The sequence below is a fragment of the Lissotriton vulgaris genome, chromosome 1_1 (assembly GCF_964263255.1).
Source record: "Lissotriton vulgaris chromosome 1_1, aLisVul1.2, whole genome shotgun sequence".
Lineage (NCBI taxonomy): Eukaryota > Metazoa > Chordata > Amphibia > Caudata > Salamandridae > Lissotriton > Lissotriton vulgaris.
This window is the reverse complement of record NC_141685.1, coordinates 369,224,049-369,245,115: the sequence shown is the minus strand read 5'-3', so window position 1 is coordinate 369,245,115 and position 21,067 is coordinate 369,224,049. Positions and strand designations below refer to the sequence as shown.

General features: G+C 44.9%; 1 protein-coding gene across 1 annotated transcript in view; it reads right to left on the bottom strand.

The window, feature by feature from the left end:
• Nucleotides 1-21,067, bottom strand: part of RNF11 (ring finger protein 11) — a 123,945-nt gene that overhangs the window by 45,130 nt on the left and 57,748 nt on the right. The window lies entirely within an intron of this gene.

The window sequence follows — 21,067 nt, the reverse complement described above, 5'->3', positions numbered from 1 at the left end:
TGTAGCACAGGGACCACAGGCGTATGTCTAGAATGCAGCGCTAGCGATTCCCAAAGGATTCTTTCAATCTCTCGCTGTTACATTAGACAGTCAAAGGGCAAAGAGTATACGCAGACTTGGGTCCCACTTTTACTCTGCCACAGGACATGAGCTACCTCTCAATGAGGAGACCCAATTAAACCAAAACCATTCTTGGATAGCTTGGGGCAGGGGACACTCGGCATGACAGTGCCAACTAGACTGTTCTCTCGGAGCAGGACCAAGACGGATTTGTGTATGGCTCATCTCTGTCCAGAGTACAGAAACTACGGAGGGTCCATCCACACATATACAGTACGCAGCAGCGATGGTGCACCAACCGTCAAGCACCTACATGAATGCCATATCCAGAATGGAATAGAACTAAAAGCTCTAACAAACATTTACCAGCCAAATCTGTAAACCTATCACAGACGCACAGCTTTGCAAATATCAGCCGTAAGGCCTGTGAAGGAGCAAAAAGGGTCGGGTTTAGAAAAAGTGGGCACCGAGAACTCGAACAAAAACACCATATTGTGATGAAAAAAATGAAGTTTGTAAATTGAAAAAATAAAACAAATTATGAAGATTTAGTGAACGGTCTCTGTCCAAACTAATTACACGCATTCAGTGTATCATATTTGAGAGTAACAATTATACTGAGGGACGTGTAACGCCTGCTACATGGGGAAGGCTGCCCCATTATCAAAGACAAATAATTGGGGAATAGGCTATTTGTTGCACCCCACAAAATATGGTGGATGAGACTCCAATTCAAACTGAAGTAGGATAGATGGCTGAAAGTGAACAGACAATTTGATTAAGTATGAGAAACATAAGCAATTTAATTTTAATAAGTAGGGAGAACAGTGGACTTTTTATGCTTCCAAAGAAAAGGTTACACTGCAGGTACAAAAACAGAGCGAGGGTGGATTTGACGTGCAACATTTGGAATAAAGCTTTAAAATGTAGGCATTTATCATCTAACAAGCTGCTCGGACTCATCTGAACTATAGGGGCCTGGTGTATATAACTAGTGCATATTTTCTTTTGAAATAATTTGCAGACAGACAGATCGCGAATAGTACAAGAGAGGAAATTGAAAGCCCCTTAAATTCAGATAAATCAGAACTAAGCCATAAATTGGTTAACGACCCTGAAGGCAGATGGCCTTGAATTTTTAGAAGAGCAAGGGACCAACGAATGACTACGAAAACAGTAATTCATCGCATTCATCTCATTCTCTCTAATGAAGTTATTTTCGATTTGGCATTTCCCTCCTTTAGGACTGTGGATTCACTTATGCCAAACCTAAAGTAGTTAGTTAATAAAGGCGGCTGTGCAGATGTTGAGCGATAGGTTTGAAATGGTTCGGATTCCGGAATAAGTTACATCTGTGCATCAGATTTTCTTTGGAATTTATTGCCCTGGAAGACAAAAAGTTATGCCTTTAAGGCAACCATTTGGAATGCAGGTACTTGTAATGTGCTACCTGTGCGCATGTTAATTCGCTTGTCGGGCGATAGCAGCATGGTCATACATGTCAACGTGACTCACTAGCTGGGAGCCCTGTCTCACTACAAACATGCAGCTAACATCCACTGTAAGCAAAACAAAGAATAAACAAGCTAAAGTACGACAGTACAGTCGAGGGAATAAAAAAACAAATACACAAAACAATGCATGTAGGTTTTTTTCCCCACATACACTCTCTGCTGCTTCGCATCAAAATGCAACGAATTCACCAGGAACCAGAAAAAAATAAACAGTGATATTTTCTCAACACCATGAAGAACTCTAGGGTAGTTTCCAGCTATCAACCAAAAGGCACACCTGGCGAATGCCCCCTATCGTTTGTGACGGTTTGCCAACTCTGCCTTGATAGCCGTCACAGAGTTGCATTCGCCGATGACCGCAGTTTATAGTCTCAGTGCAGTGAAATAGCCTAATTGTCCCCATGTCATTAGCAGACGCATATGCAACACAAGTGCCATTCAGTCCGCCCCATTCTTGCCTGTTAATGACAAACTGGATCTATAGGTCTTGAACTGAACTCCTGCTTCTTTAGTACAGTTGAGTACAAAACATGCCTGGTCTGGTTCCATTATTTGGTTTGTATTGATACAAAGTGCCATTGTGGTTACAGTACTGAAATACTTTAACCATTGAGGTCTCGTTACAACTTTCAATAGGATGCATCTACTGACCGCTTTAAACGTCGGTCGCAAAAGCACTGTAACTTATACTTTAACACACATTTAGAGGCCACTTTGGCGACTGCACATTGCTCATGACTGGATGTTTTTCTTGTTTATTTCAATTCTGTTATTCCCAAGAGTTTTCTCCCTATTGTTGTGTGCCTCAAACATTTGGTTTCACCACTCTTTTTAGGCCGAGCCTACCAGACAGTGCACGCTGTCTAGTTGCTACAATACCTTTTATCAGCATAGAAAAACCTTTCAGTGGACTTAAAGCCTGCCCACGGATGATCAATGGTCGGTTTAGTGGTCACTCTTATTTGCTTGCTTCTTACTCAATGGCTTGCCTGTCCATCTTGTGTTTGTCCTCCCCTGCAGCCGTTGTGTTTTTTTCACTGCTCACTTTTAAGGAACACATTTTGTTGGGGTTTAAGCACTCCATCAGAGTGCATGTGTTTTCCATCAGTCTCCCTTGAGTTCTTCACTCCCCCCTCCACACCCGGTTGTGTGTAGCTCTCTAGTCCACGTTTTTTTCTCCCCCATGCGCTCTGGGTTCCTGTTTCTCACCTGTGTACTCCTCCTCTGCTACCTGTTGCTTTCGCCCATGTGCTTATCCCTATTGCTATTCTCTCCCTCCTCTATTTCCCCCAACAGTCTTGTAATCTCTTGTGCACCCCGCCCACCCCGAAATGCTACTCCCTTCTTTTTCTCTCCACTTTTTCCTTAATTAGGACGTTCAAGTAGGATAATGTTGCTAGCCCTTCTGCTTTCTAAACAGAAGTACTTTGTGCTACTTCATTAGGTCACGACTATTCTATCCAGTTAGGGATTGAATAGGCGAGATTATAGTAAGCAGTCCGAAAAGTCTAGCCTGCGGATCGCGTACAGTTCATGTGAGGCAGGCGCGTGCACATCAAACACCATCCCCTCGGCATCAGACTTCAAAGGAAGCCGTTCGCACACCATTTGTCTGAGCCTCTGCATCAGACTTTAAAGGAATCCGCTCCCAAGCCGCTCTACCCTCCCGCCCATCAGACTTCAAAGGAATGCGCTTCCGCTCCCCCGCCCCAGCAATGCCGAGAGCTTGGTTTTTTTTGCATCCATTTCGCGGGGAAGCCGTGTTTTGTTCCGCGTTCTCTGCACCTTTCTTGGGTTTTTTTCTGGACGAAAATGAAAGCCTACCGTGCTTGTTTACAGTAGCCTTGATCCTCAAATGCTGTTGCTGTGTTGCCATCTCTCCAGGGACACAGCTTGAAAACACTCGACTTGCTAGCTGCAATGCTACATCCGCTATGCTTTGCCTCTAGACACGTTGATTCCTCGCAGACTGTGCTGACTCTGCCCCTCCCGATTCTGAAACTGACCCACGCAGTCACTACGCAGTCTCTTCTCTCTGTCTTACGATGTCTGCCCTGCCACCATTTACTTCGGACCCTCACACCTCCTCACCCTCACCCCCCCTCAACCACACCCCCCTCACCCTCCCCCCTCACCCTCCTCATCCTCACCCCCCCTCATCCTCACCCCCCCTCACGCCCCCTCACCCTCACTCACGCCCCCTCACCCTCACCCTCACACCCCCTCCACCTTCTCCAACAACCCTGCTTTGTTCCAATTGAAATTTCGTGCCGATGTTCAAGCCATTGCAGACTGGATGGCAAACAACTATTCACAGCTTAATTCGACAAAGATTGAGCTACTCGTGGTTGGCCAGGACACCCACAAGTGTGATTACTGGTGGTCGCCTGTGACCCTAGGCACCCCTCCCACGCCAAAAAACACAGTTAAAGACCTAGGGATCCTAGTGGACACCACCCTCTCATTTGAACCCAATGCAAAAAAAGTGGCAGGCACCGGTTTTGGTCTTCTGCGCGGCCTAAAACCCATCTTAGGATTTTTTTACACCACCACACGCCAACTGATAGTCCAATCAGCGGTCCAGTCACGCCTGGATTACTGTAATGGCCTTCTACTTGGAGTACACAAAACAGTCGCTGCAAGACTCCAACGGGTACAAAAGGCAGCTCCTCGCACTCGGTTTTCCCTCCCTAGGAAATATCATACCTCGAACTTCCTTCGCCGCTTACACTGGCTGCGAATTAAAAAGAGAGTTCAGTTTAAAACCCCCTGCACCACGCACAAGATTGTACATGGCCAAGGCCCCCAAATCTTGCAGAAACTCTGCTCCTCCTATACGCCTCTGCGTACGCTGCGCTCTACTGATCAACATCTGCTGTGTATGCCACGGGTTCGCCGTTGCAGAGCCGGGGGTCGATCCTTTAAATATCTGGCTCCTGCACTATGGAATTCCATCCCTCTGGATTCCTGCGGCACACCTGACCACTGGGCAATCAGGAAACTGATCAAAACCTAGCTGTTTGCCTGCATCTAGCTTGTCTCCGGTCCGCCAGGGCTGGGACACCCTGTTGCTGGGGAAGCCATGCGCTATACAACCCCACTTAACATAACATGCCATTTCCTACGCCATCCAGGCCCTTACTTTCAACCCTGTGGCACTTACATAATGCTCTACTCCTTTGCAGGCGTGAAGCCCTAATCCTGGTCCTGCACTGTTACATTTACACATTCTTTCTCGTTTTTCTCATATGACCTCTAGAGTATAGAGTGTTCGGTCCATGTGATATTCGTGAACGAATAACCTTGGAATATCATGATTTCATAGAGATGGTTTAGTCTCAGTTTAATTTCCCTAGGTCATCTTGGCTGGTCTACAACACAAACACAAATCCCAAATGAAACGTCTCACTATCTTGTTTAATAGAGGTTAAGCATCCTCTAGTGTATGTGCATGTGTATCTTCTTGTATGTATGTATGTATGTATGCCCTCATGTATGTATGTATGTATGTATGCCCTGATGTTTGTATGTAGTATTTGTACTGTGCGAACCCAGCCAAAAACGAATCAGAGTGCAGTACAGGGTCAAAGGAAACCACACAGACAATTGATAGGAGAGGTAGCAGTCTTACTGCCCTGTAACAAAGTGTTCTTTAAAGAATTATCTAACTTTCTGAAATTGGAGCAGATCTTGGGCAGTCATTTTGGATATGTGGAAATTGCCCAGATCCCGAGAGCATAAATGGAAAAGACCTGCTGCCTTCTTTTTCATGCTTCTTAGTCTGTGGTCCGATGGTGGCCTGGCTGCAGGTGTGCCATGAGTCGCCAGAGATGTGAGCTGGTCCACAAGGTATGTGGGGTGCTAGTCACAATGCTTTGTAAATGATTCAACTGATTCTGAAGATTAGGTGGACAGAAAGGAGGGCCAACGGAGTGCCATCAGGTTAGGGGTAATGTGATCATATTTCTTCTGGCCCAGGATGAGACCTGCTGTGGTGTGTAGGATGCCTTTAAGAGGAGGCTATGCAGTCTAAGAGGCCATGGAGCAGGATATTTTCTTCAGATGCAGGAGTATGAGGGCTTGAATAACAGGTTTGAAGTCACTTTCTTGAAGAAACTGCTTCTCTTTCTTTAGAAGAGATAAGCAGTACCAGGTAATTTAGTTTTTCGGTCAATGTATTCCTTGAGGGTGAGGCTGGTGTCCAGGGTGAATCCAAGTGATTTGGCATACAGTGAAGGTTGGGGTTCTAGGCCACCAAGTTGTGTCATTAAGCCAGTTTGAACTTTCTTGTTCTAAGCAAATAACCGGAATTCTGTCTTGGTTGGGCTGAGATTTAGATAGGCACTAACGTCCAGGTGTGGTTGATGTGCAGGCAGAGTCTGATGTATTGATGTCTGAAGCAGAATAGACTTTCACGTAGAGTGTGCATCATTGGCAGATTGGAAAATCTTGATGTTATTTCCAAGCAGAACACCAAGCAGCTGTGCATAAAGGGTGAAAGTGACCGGGGCCAGTGTGAATCCCCAGAGGACTCCAAAGGCGATAGGAATCATTTGGACCTGGAGGCGCCCATATGAACAAGCTAGTGTTGGTTGGAAAGGTAAAAGGAGAACCACTGAAGGGCATTGTAGAAGAATTCCACTGCAGACTCCAGGGTGCATATTTGGGTGGGATGGTCAGCTGTGTTGAAGGCAGCTGAGAGGTACATCAATATCAGAAAGCAGGGATCAATATCTGATCAGGAGGGCATTTTCTAAAGTGTGTAAGGTAGCGGTCTCCATGCTTCAGTTTGAGCTAAAGCCAGACTGGTAGTCATGTAGGAAATAGCATTAATGGGTCTTGTGTAGGTTATTTAAGAAGTGGGATGATCTGGCCGGTCTTGACAGCTTCTGAGAATACGCTTTGAGTGAGGAAGGCATTGAACAATGGAGAGTGGGGGTTAGAGCATCTCCAGTAGGAACTTTGATTAAGAATGAGAGCAAGACCTCTTCATAAGTGGCCTTGAGGTAGTCTAGTAGGTAAGTGAGATTTGCAAGCGATGAGGGCTTCGAAGGATGACCCTTGCAGGATTCTACAGAAAGGGGTGGGAGTAAGAGACAAAGCAGGCTTGGTGTAGTTATTTGTTTTGTTGAATCTTCTGAATTGACTGAAGAGATTGATGGCATTGCACTTTTCTGTTGAGTGAGGAACAGGTAGGTCTGGCAGGGGGATGATGCAGTGCTTTTCTTGAAAAGCGTTTTGCTTTAGTAGTGAGTTTGTTGGTGGCCATTTTCCCCAAAAAGTGTTGATGTTATTTAGAAGAGTGTTGGTGTCAGACAGAGGTGATCGCATAATGCTGGATATCCTCTCTTGCACTATCTATAGAGAAGTCTTTCAAAGCTCTGAATGTTTAGTCTTCTCTTTTGGGTTGATCTTGGTTTGTTAGTAGAATGGTGAACAGAGATCGGGATGGTGAAGTAGTCAGATCAATGGTCAGTCCAGGGGTTTGGTTGGTTTGTATTGGATTGTTGGTGATATTGAAAAAACAAGGTCGAGGGCATGCTCTTTTTGGGTGTGTTGGTTGTGTGACATACTAAACATTCCGTAACATATGGAGTGGGTCTATGAGTCTGAGGAGGGGGTCTCTTGCGTTTTTTTTTATTTTTAGCTTAAGTAGTGTAGGAAGTTGAAGTCATCCATTCAGGTGTTGTGACCATGTCGGACAGACGAAGTGGTGAGGAACCAAAGAATTGATCAATTACGTTTTTCTGTCTGGGAGGCCTGGAGATTAGACAGAGGTGATAACTGAGTTAAAGAGAATAGGGAATGGTATATCATAGCTCCAATGAGTTGTGTTAGGTGCTTGTCTAGCGTGCAGGACCACAGGAACTTACGGGTGAGAATGAGGGCTCCTCCCTTATTAGGTTTGTGGTCCACAAAGTCACTCCTAATGGCCACTGCGATTGTCTGCGAAACGTGATACCTTACCTACGAATTATGCAATTACAACCCAATGCTATTGAATGTTGTTGATGCTAAGTCTTCTTGTGCAAGCAACCATGAGTGATTTTTGAAATTAGTTAAACAAAGAAAAAAAACCACAAAAAAAAAACCACGCTGAATTGAAAAAAGTTTGAATATTAAAGCAAGATGGTGATCGTTTAAACAATATGACCAGCCACTAGTAACTTAAAGTGAGTGTTTCAAAGTCGTCACATTCATAGTTAAAGGATGAGCTGTATTAAGAGTTCCATCTGCAGAGCCTGGACTGTACAGGGCTTTCAGCAGACATGCAAGAAAAGTCGACCTCGGGCAGGGGTGGGGGGAGGGGGGAGGGAGAGAGAAGGGGCAGGGGGGAACCCTACACACTGCTAGCTCATGCTCAAGGGCAGCACGGGCACTATACTGAAAAGGCAACACAGAAACCCTGGCAGGAACCATTGGCAGGAACATTCACCTGTCCAGACATTCTACCGAAATGACGACCTTCTCTAACGCCACTTTAAATCTGCACGAAAACCACACATGAGCACCTTTAAATTAGCTGAATAATCATTCTACCTCGAAATAACTAAAATGAGGAAGCCTTAAAAAAAGCATTAGCTTAAATGACAGTAAAAATGTTGGTTCGCTCACTAAATTCAAAATAGTACAATAAAATGCAACTTATAATTATAAGCCAGAAGAGGAACACCGTAAAAAAATAAAACTAAAAATCATTCCTGAACAAAAAAGAAGTTCACTTTTTTATATTGAACCTTTCCACAACCCAAAAGAACGCACATACATTATGTCGGCTATTCACTAAGCACATTGATTTTTAGCACTTAATCTTGTAGTTATTTTGAGGCATGGCGAAAACTGGTAATTTAGAGTGAAGGAAGCCACCAGGTCTTGTGGGTCTCCGTCAGTAATTCGTTTATTTATTGCTCAACTGAAATCGATTAATAACTCGCGCCTCAGGTCAGTCTCTCGCCAATTTCCGAATGCTGAGCTCAGTTGTCTGGCACCATCGATTACATCATAAACCTGCAGTAAATATTGAAAAACCAACTGTATTCAAATAAATGGTCTCACACGCTCATGCCCCTTAGCCTCACCAAAATGTTAAACTTGGCCTCCACCACATAAGGCAACACCACGGACTATCCTTTTTAACACGATCAAACAATTTCCCTTCCTCTACGGTTATAGGATAGATTCCAACCACAACCTTAGATCCAAGGCAGTCATATTAATGGCCATTTCCGTCTCACAGGATCCTTCTCAATAACCAAGAACTATCTACTTCAACAGGTATTCAATATAACCTGTAGGCCTTGCTTCCAAGCTCAACATGCCTGGTGGCACTCACACAATCAAGTAAGGCACACCTCCCTGGTTCGGCTGGAAATTCAAAAGGTTCACACACTTTCTCTGCAAGTGGACGAGGCTCTCGCTCCATCTCCCAGGTCAGTGGCGTCTCTAGGTTCCATGCACATTCTTCTGCAATTGTAGGTCACCAGGTTCTAAAACCTTGACTGGTCGCTCCTTGTGATACTGGCCCTTTGAATCCTTTTTTTTTTTTAATAACCACATTTCTATTAGTTTTACAGTTGCATGGTACAAACAAAAGCACAAGGAACCATTGGCACATCTCCATCAAAAGCAATTATAGAATGAAATATACAGATTTCAGTTTCATCCCAATGTCTCAACAGTGACGATCAGCCAATAGGTTCGACTTTCACAATAGGGTCCTCTGAATCCGCACAGTGGTAGGCTACCACCTACTCATATTTGCTTTCCTTCCTCAGTATATGGTACGTCATTACATAACCCACCCAACACTGTAGATCATATTCTTTCCTTTTGCCCCTAGTAAACCTCTTTAATATCCCCCATAAACTGGACTGATCACAGGCATGTATCACCCTACTATGTTTACACTTTCACCGAACAAATCAAAAATTTCTCAAATGGATCCAAACTACAGCCAAATAATTAATAATTGCATCTAAAGAGGTCCGCCAGAGCTGACCAACTACCTAGAATGGACTGGAGTATGTTGAAGAGCCATGGAAGGGGTGCAACTGTTCGTAATAAAAAACAATCAACAAATCCTGAAATCTGTCTGTGAACCTGCAACATATTCATCACTGTCAAAGAGTAAAAATACAAAGGAAAAAATAAAGACCAATGTTTGTTTACGCGCCTTCTCCAGCTGGTTTACCACTTACATGGTGATTGTTTGAGGCCAGGACTACAAGGCCCATAATCCCACATCTTTTGAAGGAAGTGACAGGACCTACAAAGGAGTGCCTTGAGCTCACAGCGCGGGATGCACTTTTTCCAGCTGGTTTGACGCTTGCCTGGTGACTTGTTTGGGGGTAAAGACTACAGGGCCCATAATCCCCACCCAATCTGGAGGTGGTTAGAGGAGCTACAAAAGAGGGGCTTGAGCCAGCAACAGACGTCCAGGCGAAGACAAGGCCAAGAGCAAGCCCATCTGCGTCTTTTCGAGGCTGGGCTGGGCTGGGCTGGGCTGGGCCACCCCTCTTGGCCCTGAAGCATTTTTAACCTAGGCAAATTTATTTTTGCAGGGAGGTAGGCTTTCGCAATCTATACTTGTGGCATTAGCAAATGAAGGATATATCCTTCATCAAGTTGGCCAGCTCGGTGATCCAAGGCTCGGAATGGGTATTCCTAGGGGTGCACCAGGGGGGAGAGGTGAAATCCTTTACTACTCTAAAGAAAAGTTGGAGGCTGCATCTATTCTTATAGCAAAATAGTGCTTCTTTCCTGCATTGATGTCATGGTGGTATTCCCTAATCAGGTCTCTATAGGCTTCTTTGGAACTAGAGTCATAGTGCCTCCTCCATGCTCTTTCCGCTTTTTTGCGCTGCCGCAGTTTCTCCGCCAGCGCAGAAGAGAACCAGGGGGCAGACGCTCTAGAAGAATTAGTCTGGTGGGCCCGGAGGGGAGCGAGTTCATCCAATTGAAGGGTAAGCCAGGACTGCAGATGTTCCAGGTCAGTCTCAATCACCCCTGTCAACTGGCAAGGGTGGGTACATAAGGCCTGGGCCAGCATATCGGGAGAAACCCTATGGAAGGCCCTGACATCCTGCGCTTGGCAGGCGGGCGGCCCTGTCCCAGAATGAGTGATCTGGAATTCCAATAAATAGTGGTCGGACCAAAGGACTGGTGCAAGGAAAGACATCTCAATCGGAATAGTGGAGAATACCTGGTCCAGAGTGTGATCTTTACTATGTGTAGCGGCCGATAGATAGGAGGTAAGTCCCAAGGAGGAAGTGATGTCCGACATTTTGATACTGTCAGTGGCGTCTTCTATGTCCATGTGAATATTGAAATCTCCTACAAGTAGACCGTGATTGGACCTAAGGCAAAGCATGGAGATTACCGAATGGAGTCCTTCAAAAAAGGCGCCCGTATGGCCCGGAGGCCTGTAAACCAGAAGCCCAATGCAAGATTGATTAGGGGACAGGGCAAAGTTTCAGTCAAGGAGAGACATGTGGGGTTTTTATCAGTAAGTAGGTCATGTACGTCCAATGCATGCTTTCCCAAGGACCTGGTGTTTAGTAACAGACAGTTGGTCTTAGTGGGTAGGGGTTTAGGGAGGGAGATGGCCCCTTTGCCAGGTAACCAGCCACACCCCGGGCAGCGCCTGTTGCCTTTAGGTGGTGTGGGAAAAACCATGCAGCAATTGGGTCTAAGGTCCTTGAGAGCGAAAAGATCCTCCTGGGTATAACTAAGCATCCTAGCCTGTAGAGCCAGCCTGCCCTGCACCCGTGCGCCTCCGGGACGCTGACGAGTTCAGACGGGCTTTCCTTTGGCGCTCCTTAGGCGCCTCCGCTGCATGCGTCCGCTGCGCGGAGGGGAGTGCACCTAGTTTTAAGGCGTTGCTGGCCCGCCGGCGAGAGTCAGCACCACTAGACTGCCGCCCGCGGGCCTGCCTACCCCGCGGGCCTGCCTACCCCCAAGATGGCCACCACAGAAATGCACGCCTGCAGGTCCCAGAGAACCCTTCAGCACCTAGATGTACTGGCTGAAAGGGTAGGGACACTGCGAGCAGAGCAGTGCGGCGCGAACAAGGGTGAATCAGAGATAAGAAATCTAAAAGTGCTGAGAGGCCTACGGTCACCCGGCTTTCTGCCTCAGGTGCCTGGGAGGAAAACAAAAAGTGCAAAGTGCAATGAGTAGCAGCAGAACAGAAAGCTAGTAGTCAGCTTCTAAAATACAGTAGTCAACAGCAAAATAAGATACAAAACATCAGGTAAAATCAGGTTAAAATTAATGTTTAAAATCCGCTCGTAATCAGCGCAATAATTATCACTCGCCCACACCCGGCTTCCGCCTCAGGTGAAATGAGAGAAGTGAGGATCTCAGCATAGGTATGTAGGTATGTAGTTGCTCCAGGCAAAATATAATGTCTTGAAGCCAGTCCTTAAATTTTGGTGCCCTCCCCCTTCCCCACCGACATGCTATTTGTCTCTTTGCTAGGAGCAGTGCAAGGGAAATGTAGTGTCGCACTTTAGCAGAAAGTGGTGCAGTGTAGCCCAGCAGCGCCGTTAAGGGATCTCTTGGTATGTGCATTTTCTAGTGCATTCAATATCTCCGACCAGAAGTGTTGGATGAATGGGCAGTCCCAGGCCAAGTGTTTAAAATCCGCTCCCTCCCCGCCACAGCGGTCGCAGCGATCATTATCTCGTAGCTGCAGACGATGTAGCCGCGCTGGGGTGTAGTAGAGACGGTGTACGTATTTATATTGTATGCTTCTGAATCTGCTGCTAGCAGATATCTCTCCCGGCTGCCCACAGCAGAAAATCCACTGTTTGTCGGTAAGGGGGTGCCCCAGTTCCTCCTCCCACCTACTTTGGGCCAGGGAGGGGGGGTCGTACTTCCTGTTGGATTGAACCGCGAGGTACAGTAGTGAGAGCACATGTGCAGGGGCCATTTGATGTAAAAGTGAGTGCAGTGGGAACATAATGGGTGGCTCTAGCGGAAATTCAGATGGGATGGCTTTCATGTCCTGGCGCAGTCTTACATAGTAAAATCGCTCCAGGGGAGTTGGATTAGGGTCGCCAAAGAAATCTTCACTGGTGCGAAATTTGCCGCCTGCGTAGAGTTGTCCCCCTGTCTGTATGGACAGTTTGCGAAGGAGCCGTCAACACCTTCTTGCGTTACTGGGATATGAGCCTTCCCGGGGAGGGGCAGAAGCAGAGAGTACAATAACGTGCATTTTGTGGCCGTGGTTAAGTCGTATTGGCAAACACAGAGAGCGTCCCTAGTAAGTTGTATCTAATATACTGCAGTTCAGGGAAAGCGAATAACAGTACAGTCCAGCAAATATTTAAAATAACTTATAGATGTGCAGTAATGTAAATTTGAAGGGTCACACAAACAACAAGAACAACCAAAAGCTTTATAAAAGTAATTATACACAATTTATTACACACATTTTTTTTAAAACAAATCCAGCATTAAAACATTTCATACAGTACATGATTCAAGAAAACAAAAGTCGACGCTGCGTTTCGGTTATTTCACACAGATGTTCACCTTCTTCAGTCCAGTTTTCTCTATTAATCTCAAAGTACAATCTACAATCGACTGTCACTTTCAATATACGTGGACCGGATATTATGTAGATAGACTTTCAGGAATTTCATAAAAACAATTTTCACCATGGGTAAATACCGATGTGTGATGCACTCAAGTGACCATTGTAGGGATACGTTGTGTACATAAAAATAAGGCTGATAGATGCCTGTAAAGAGACCTTGAAATTGGTCTACCTTACAAGTCGCGACTGGATAGCAACTGAGCCTAGTACATCCCCTTGATTTAGTTCTTCTGGGTCTGAAAATACTGTTTTTTCGGGAATTAGTATCTTGATCAACCTCAATATCGTGGAACGATGCCCATAACAACGTAATCTCCGGCCAATACGGATAAAAAAACAGTATTGTCAGACCCAGAAGAACTAAATCAAGGGGATGTACTAGGCTCAGTCGCTATCCAGTCGCGACTTGTAAGGTAGACCAATTTCAAGGTCTCTTTACAGGCATCTATCAGCCTTATTTTTATGTACACAACACATAAAGCTTTTGGTTGTTCTTGTTGTTTGTGTGACCCTTCAAATGTACATTACTGCACATGTATAAGCTATTTTAAATATTTGCTGGACTGTACCGTTGTTCGCCTGCCCTGAACTGCTGTATATTAGATACAACTTACTAGAGACGCTCTCTGTGTTTGCCAATTGTACTTACCCTGTCCCTATCTTTGTAATAGTAGGGTTCCTCCCTCTTTGTTTTCCATACGTGGTTAAGTCGTGCCAGGCACTAGTGGTGCATTGTACGGTAGTAGAGGCAAGGCGGCGCGGGACAGCGGTGGTACTGAGGTAGGCAGTGCAGGGGCCATGTAGCCATCTTCTATTGCTAGGTGGGGCATGGAGGGGGGGGTTTCATCCATTATGCGACAAGGTGGGCTTGTGCACAGCTAAAGTATAGTTCCATGTCTAGTATTCCGAAACCTCCTGCGCAAAAAGGGCGTGCGAGAGAGTCCCATCGCAATCTGGCCTGTTCTCCTCCCCAGGTAAGCCATATAAGCTGTGTTTTAAGGGACAAGAAGAAATAACAGCTAGGGGCGTAGGGAATAGATATAAAAGTTTAGGAAATATGACCATTTTTATCAAGGCAGCCCTGCCAGCCATGGACAGGGACAGTGCGATCCACCTCGCTATTTTCTCGGTTATGGAGTCTAATGCGCCGCCATAGTTGGCCCTCATCAGTTCCTCACGATTGCGGGATATAGTTATACCCAAATAAATTAGCGTGTTGTTGCACCATTTGAGGGGGTTATCAGGTGTGAATTTGGGGGTGGAGTCAGTACGTGGGTATATCAGGGACTTGTTCCAGTTCATTTTTACTCCTGAGAGCTGGCCAAAAAGGATAAACAGCCGAAGGATAGGGTTCAGACTGACATTCGGTTGGCGTAGAGGGTGAGGCCATCGGCATATAGAGAGATTAGTATTTGTCTGCTGGGGTAGATGATAGCATGTTCGCAGTGGTGTTGCCGGATTTTGGCGGCAAGTAGTTCAATGGCCAGGGCAAAGAGGAGGGGGGACAACGGGCAACCCTGTCTTGTGCCTCTGGCCAGTGGAAAAGCGGAGGAACACGAGGGTGAGCCGCGCCCTCTCATTTGCATTACACTGCGGACAAAAAGTTACTTGCTTGAAATACTCCAGCTGTGCTGCTTCGCCTCTTGCATGCTGATGATCAGGGGTTAATGAGGAGTGGATTGGTGCCCGTAGTAAGACTGGGAAAGGAGCACTGTTTTTTGGTTCCCTGCATAAGAATTGCAAATCATTTTAATTTGGGAAACCCTTCACCACCTTCTTTCTTTGTTGGGCTTCTGAAAGCCTTCAGAGATGGAATCACAGCCTCTGCTATTTTTTAAATATATCCAGACTGTTTCATAGTCCGTTTCAGTTTAGCCATTTTACATGAGCGTGTGCTGTGAGGGCCCAACGTATGTCCACGAGAGCCGCTTCCATGCCAGATCTGCAGGGTGTGAACCCAAGGTACACCTGCGCACCTCTGTTGAACACTCTTGAGTCTTTCTGCATCCATGCTATAGTGCACAGTTTAGTTTATTTCTATTTCTTTGTCATGTCCTGGGTTTTTGTTTTGAATATCTAGCTTCCTTGTGTCTCTTTTAAAGCATTGTTCGGTTTGTGCGTGATAACATCATTTACAGGTGAAATCACAGTATTATTATTATTATTATTATATCTATTTTTGAAGAGCGCAACAGCTACCCTAAGGTTTCCCGGCGCTAAAGTGAAACTGAAACAAGTAATAAGGAGAGATAGTGAGTTAATGAAAATCGAGTTATTGGTTGAACAACCAGGTTTTCAGATTCTTACGGAATTGCAAATAGCATTCATTTGTGCGAAGATGAATTGGAAGGGAGTTCCACAATGTGGGGGCCAGATAGGAGAAGGAGCGACCTCCCTGTCTGACTCGATGTATCCTAGGTACCTGGAACTTATGTTGGGTCGAGGAACGTAGGGTTCTAGGGGGGGGTGTATTGCTGGACCAGAGAGCTCAAATAGGCAGGAGCCTTACCAGCCTTGATTCTATGCATAAAGCATAGAGCTTTAAATTTTGCTCGTTGTTCAATACGGAGCCAATGGAGACGCCGGAGACAAGATGACGTAGGGGATCTTTTTGGTAACATACATATCAGTCTCGCAGCTTCATTTTGTACTGTTTGCAGTTTCTTTGTAACATCCTTGCATGCTCCCAGGTATAATATGTTGCCGTAGTCCAGCCTAGATGTAATTAGTGCTTGGACTATGGTTTTTAGTGTGTTTTGTGGGAGCATCCACCTGATTTTCTTAAGCCACTTGAGTATGGTAAAACATGTGGCGGCCACTCTAACAGCTTGTTGTTTCATGGACAGATTTTCATCAAAAATTAAGCCCAGATTGCGAGCGGATTTAGAAGGGGTGGGTGTGGGTCCCATCTGGGATGGCCAATGTTGTGGGCCCCACAAGGAGGTTTGTTTTCCAAACAGCAGTAGTTCCGTTTTTCCTCCGTTGAGTTTTAACTTATTCTCAAACATCCAGTTGGCAATGTTGTTAAGGCCAGAGTGGAAGGAGGACGGGTTGGAATTTGCATTTGCCGAGAGTGAATAAACAATCTGGGTGTCGTCAGCATAAGAGTAGATCGACAGCCCAGATTGTTCGGCTAAGCTGGCAAGGGGACTGACATATAGATTGAATAGTAAGGGGCTGAGTATTGAGCCCTGGGGAACTCCATAAGGTTGGTGGTGGGGTTTGGAGGAGGATGTAGCAGAGAAGACTTGAAAAGTTCTCTCAGAGAGAAAACTTAAGCCATGCCAGGGCCGGTCCCATGATGCCATAGGTCCGCAAGGTGTTGAGGAGGATGGTGTGGGAGACCGTGTCAAACGCGGCACTAAGGTCGCGTAATATAAGTGCCACGGTCTCCCCATCATCAACTTGCCGGCGTATGGTTTCAGAGACCCAGAGTAGGGTAGATTCAGTTGAAAAACCTGCCCTAAAACCGGATTGGGATGTGTGAAGGAGGTGATTGGATTCTGTGAAATGGGCGAGTTGGGAAACAATATGTTTCTCAAGAATTTTGGAAAATAAAGGTAGCAGCGAGATTGGGCGGAAGTTAGAAGGGTCGTTTGGATCAGCATTGGCTTTTTTAAGAAGAGGCGAGACCATAGCATGTTTCCATGCTTTAGGGACTTCAGCCTCTCTCAAGGAAGTGTTAAGAAGTTCTAAGATGAGCGTAAGGGAATGAGTGTCGAGTGAACGGAGGATTTGAGGGGGGAAAGGGTCGAGGGGTGAACCTGATTTAATAGTTGTTATAATATCTTGTAGTGAAAGTAGGGTAAAGGGGACCCAATTTACTAGGTGCTGGGGGTGAGCATCTAGAGATGTGTGGTTCTTCAGATTTGGACAGGCTTACCGTGGGGTTTAAAACTGATGGAGAATTGGTTGGAATTTTGAATTCCTCATAGATTTTATCAATTTTATTCCTAAAGAATTCCACCAGAGCTTTACACTGTGCAGTGTTCAGGGATGGAGCTTTGGGTTGGCAGGATGACCCAGAAAGTTCCTGAACTATTTTAAAAAGTGCTTTAGGCCGATTTTTGAGCGTTTTCAATTTTTGTTTTAGTAAATTCAGCTCTAGCTGATGCACAGTTGGCATGATATTTCAAAAGGGCTGCTTTGTATAATGATTTTTGTGCAGGATCATAGTGGGCACGCCATCTGCGCTCTAGATTTTTACAGGCCGTTTTTTCCAGTCTAAGTGCATCTGTAAACCAGGGAGCTGGGGAATGAAATGGAATTTGTTTTTTATTTTTCTGTGGAAGGCATATGTTGATGGCCGAACTAAGCCAGTTTTGGATAGCTGTAGCGTCTCCTATTTTTGTTATATTGTTGAATGGTCTGGTATCATTTAAATGAGTATTTAGTTTAGTAGTATCCAACTTTTTCCAGTTCCTTGTTACCCTGGGACCAGATGGAGCTTTACAAGAAAGGGTTTGTTGTGGTATTGCTATTATAAATTCCACTAGATAGTGGTCAGACCAGGGAATAGGTTTCGATGGTTTACAGACGATATTGTCTTCATTGAAAAAGATTGGATCAAGGAGATTGCCTGCCTTGTGGGTTGGGCCTTCTTTTTGTAAAAAACACATCTTTCCACGTGAACGCTTGGCTACACAATTTCTTCTTCCTCAAGAAGTAAACAGGAAGTGGATGAGCCATCTTGCAAGTACGTCATTGCTGATGACATCAAAGGTAGGCACAAGGAGAGAAAACACAAGCCTTAAGCTGAAGTAAAGCTCCCATATTTATGTAAACAATGACGAATATGGTGCCCTAAAATAATTTAATAGTTCACTACTGCAGGAGCTGGAAGCAAGGTCTCTCTATTCACTAGTGCAAAGCCCTGTGAGAATCTAACAAAGCAAGGTCTCTCTCTTCACTACCGCAGGAGCAGTACGAATATAACAGAAGCAAGGAGTCTTTTCACTAGTGCAAGCACTATGAGAATCCAACAAAGCAAGGTCTCTTTGCTCACTACTTGAGGAGCTGTACGAATATCTGACGCAATGCCTCTACTCACTAGTGCAAAGGCTGTGAGCGTCCAAAAAAGCAGTCTCTCCCCTCACTACCGGAGGAGCGGTATGAATATAACAGACGCAAGGTTTCTCTACTCACTAGTGCAAGCACTATGAGAATTCAACAAAAGCATGGTCTCTCTGTTCACTACAGGAGAAGCTGTATGACTATCAGACGCAAGGTTCTCTACGCACTAGCAAAAGACACACAATTGATGGACGGAATGTAGAACAAATCAAAACATTAACCCCCAGTCAAGAGATCTGGGTTAAAACCATCATTATTTTGCTCACCATGCCACCCACCCCAGTTTAGACCTGACCATATGCAATAGGTTTTGCATTTGTGAGATTTTAAGCTATTGGCATTGTAAATAACAATGCTTTTTATTTATGTTTTAAAAATCAACAAGTAAATAAAAGGCATTGTCATTTACAATGCCAATAGCTCAAACTCAAGTAAATGCGAGACCTATTGCATTGCAAATGCTTGTTTAATGCCATTTCGGGTTTAGTATATCATTGTGGTCTACCCAATCTATTAAAATTGGACTTTATATATCTGAGCCATGGTATACAATGCGATTTATCCAGAGACATGCACTCTTTCAGTATCAGCTGGGTCAGTAACAACTCATTGTTCCGCCATATTTTCAACCAAAAGGTTAGTGGTCGTAGAGCCATGACGTCACTCAAAAAAGGGACCCTAGTTCTTCGTGCACAACCATATTTGAAGTTTCAATTGGGACGCCCAATAAACGCTTCAGGAACTTATTCTCCGCCACTTGAAAATCTTCCATTACTGCATGCCCCCATATTTCACTACCATAAGTGGCCATTGAGACACACTTTGCCTGATATATCTTTAGAAGTGCTGCTGTAGGTCTTTTGCCTAGTTTGGTAGCAAAGTTAAAAATGGCCGCATTTGCTCGCACTAGATCACCCCTCTTTCTCTGTTTTAGTGGGCCCCCGTTCAGATGCTCATCTTGAGTAACTACCAGATACGAGAAAACTTCGGTACGGGGAATCTTTGCGGTACCTACCCAAAACTGAAAGGTCTTTCTTGTGCGGGTTCCCATCTGCATCACAAAAGATTTTGAGTCGTTTATGGACAGATCCCGGTCCCACATAAAAGCAGAAAATGAATCAAGCAGGGTTTGTAGCCCCCCTAACGGTCCTAGATACAAGGACCGCGTTATCCGCATATAGTAAAACCGGGAGGCCACAACGGCCTATCTGCGGAAAATCAACCCTTGTATCCTGTAGTACACTATCTAGGTCGTTGATATATAAATTAAACAAAAAAAGGGGCCAGAATACAACCCTATCTTACAAATCGCTAAATGGCCAAAATCCGGGAGACTCTTAGGCCCTGAGAAAATCTAACCTGCGCCCTAGTTTCTTGATGGAGACTTTCTGAAAAAGACAATATTTTCATCTGCCCCAATAACCAGCATGGACTGTCAAAGTTTGCCCCTATTCACGCGGTCAAATGCAGAAGATAGATACATGAATACAAAATAGATCGTTGCAGGGCTGGCAACTGTGTATTTATTCAAAATAATGGACAGATAAAGCCATTGAGCCATTGTGGACCTTCCAGATCGGAACCAATACTGTATATCTGATAAAATAGCGTGTTCCTCTGTTCAGGTTGTCCACCTTTCCAAAAGCACCCGACTCACCACCTTGACAACCGAATCCAATAAGGAGATAGGTCTATAGCAGTGAGTGCTGTCACGCTGCCCTTTTTATAAACTGTCACTGTAGTTGAGGTTGCCCAGCCGGATTTTGGCACTGCATCCAAATTTGCTGCAAGTACCGGAGCCCAGAGGGTTGGGTTTGATTTGAAAAGGTCGTCTAGGATGCCATTAGGCCCTGGTGCTTTATTACTGGTCAATCCCAAGATGCCTTCCTTAACCTCAGAACAACTAAAAACCAAGCCAGAATCGGCAACCACTCCGAATATTGAGCACTTTAACTCAGGGAACACTCAAACATAGTTCATAGTGGCGAACCCATCCCATCCCTGTTATATAGGCAGCTACCACTCTGCCCTCCTCATGGTTTAAAAAAGGGCTATCAATTCTCTTCCAAAATCTTGAGCTGTCCCTCAACGTACTCACATTGATTAGGTCCCTCCTTGCTTCCTCTTTTAAAGCAGATTTCCGTCTTGCAAGTTCAAATTTATATTCCCTATGGCAGGATCTCACCTGTATAGGATTCCTGGGGCTTTTGCTAAGAGCCTCCCACAACTTCCTAGCAGCCTTGGAACAAAGAGTCAAACCATCAGTACATCGGAGCACTGTCATTTCTGTTATGCCAAGGTTGGGCTAAACAATACAAAAGATGATATTGGCTTGGCCAGGGCACAAGTCCTTAAAAAAAGAAGTGGGGGGACTAACCTAGTTAAGCAATATGCAAGTGACATCATGGCATCACGGGGCACTGCATCGCACATGGCATCACATAAATTGACATCATAGAAAGTGGCATTACAAGTCACAACTTTACAGAAGTGTCATCAGTTCTAAAGCCCTCACATATGTTTAGCAGGTCTATTAATTGTAAGTTTGAGCGCATTGTGAGGATAATACCACAGTGAGCTATGGGACATGAAATGTGACTTCTACACCTTTCAATCCCCCAGTTTTATGTAACACATACTGTACATTACTTTACAAACTTATATAATGTATTGTAGATGTAATATGCATGTGTTGATGTAAAGCGCTTCGACACCCTGCATGGAGATGAGTAGGGTTATAAAAGAAATAAATAGTGGTACTTAAATTATTTCAACACCTCCTCAGGTGTAGTACGCTTTATATAAATGCAATTTGCTT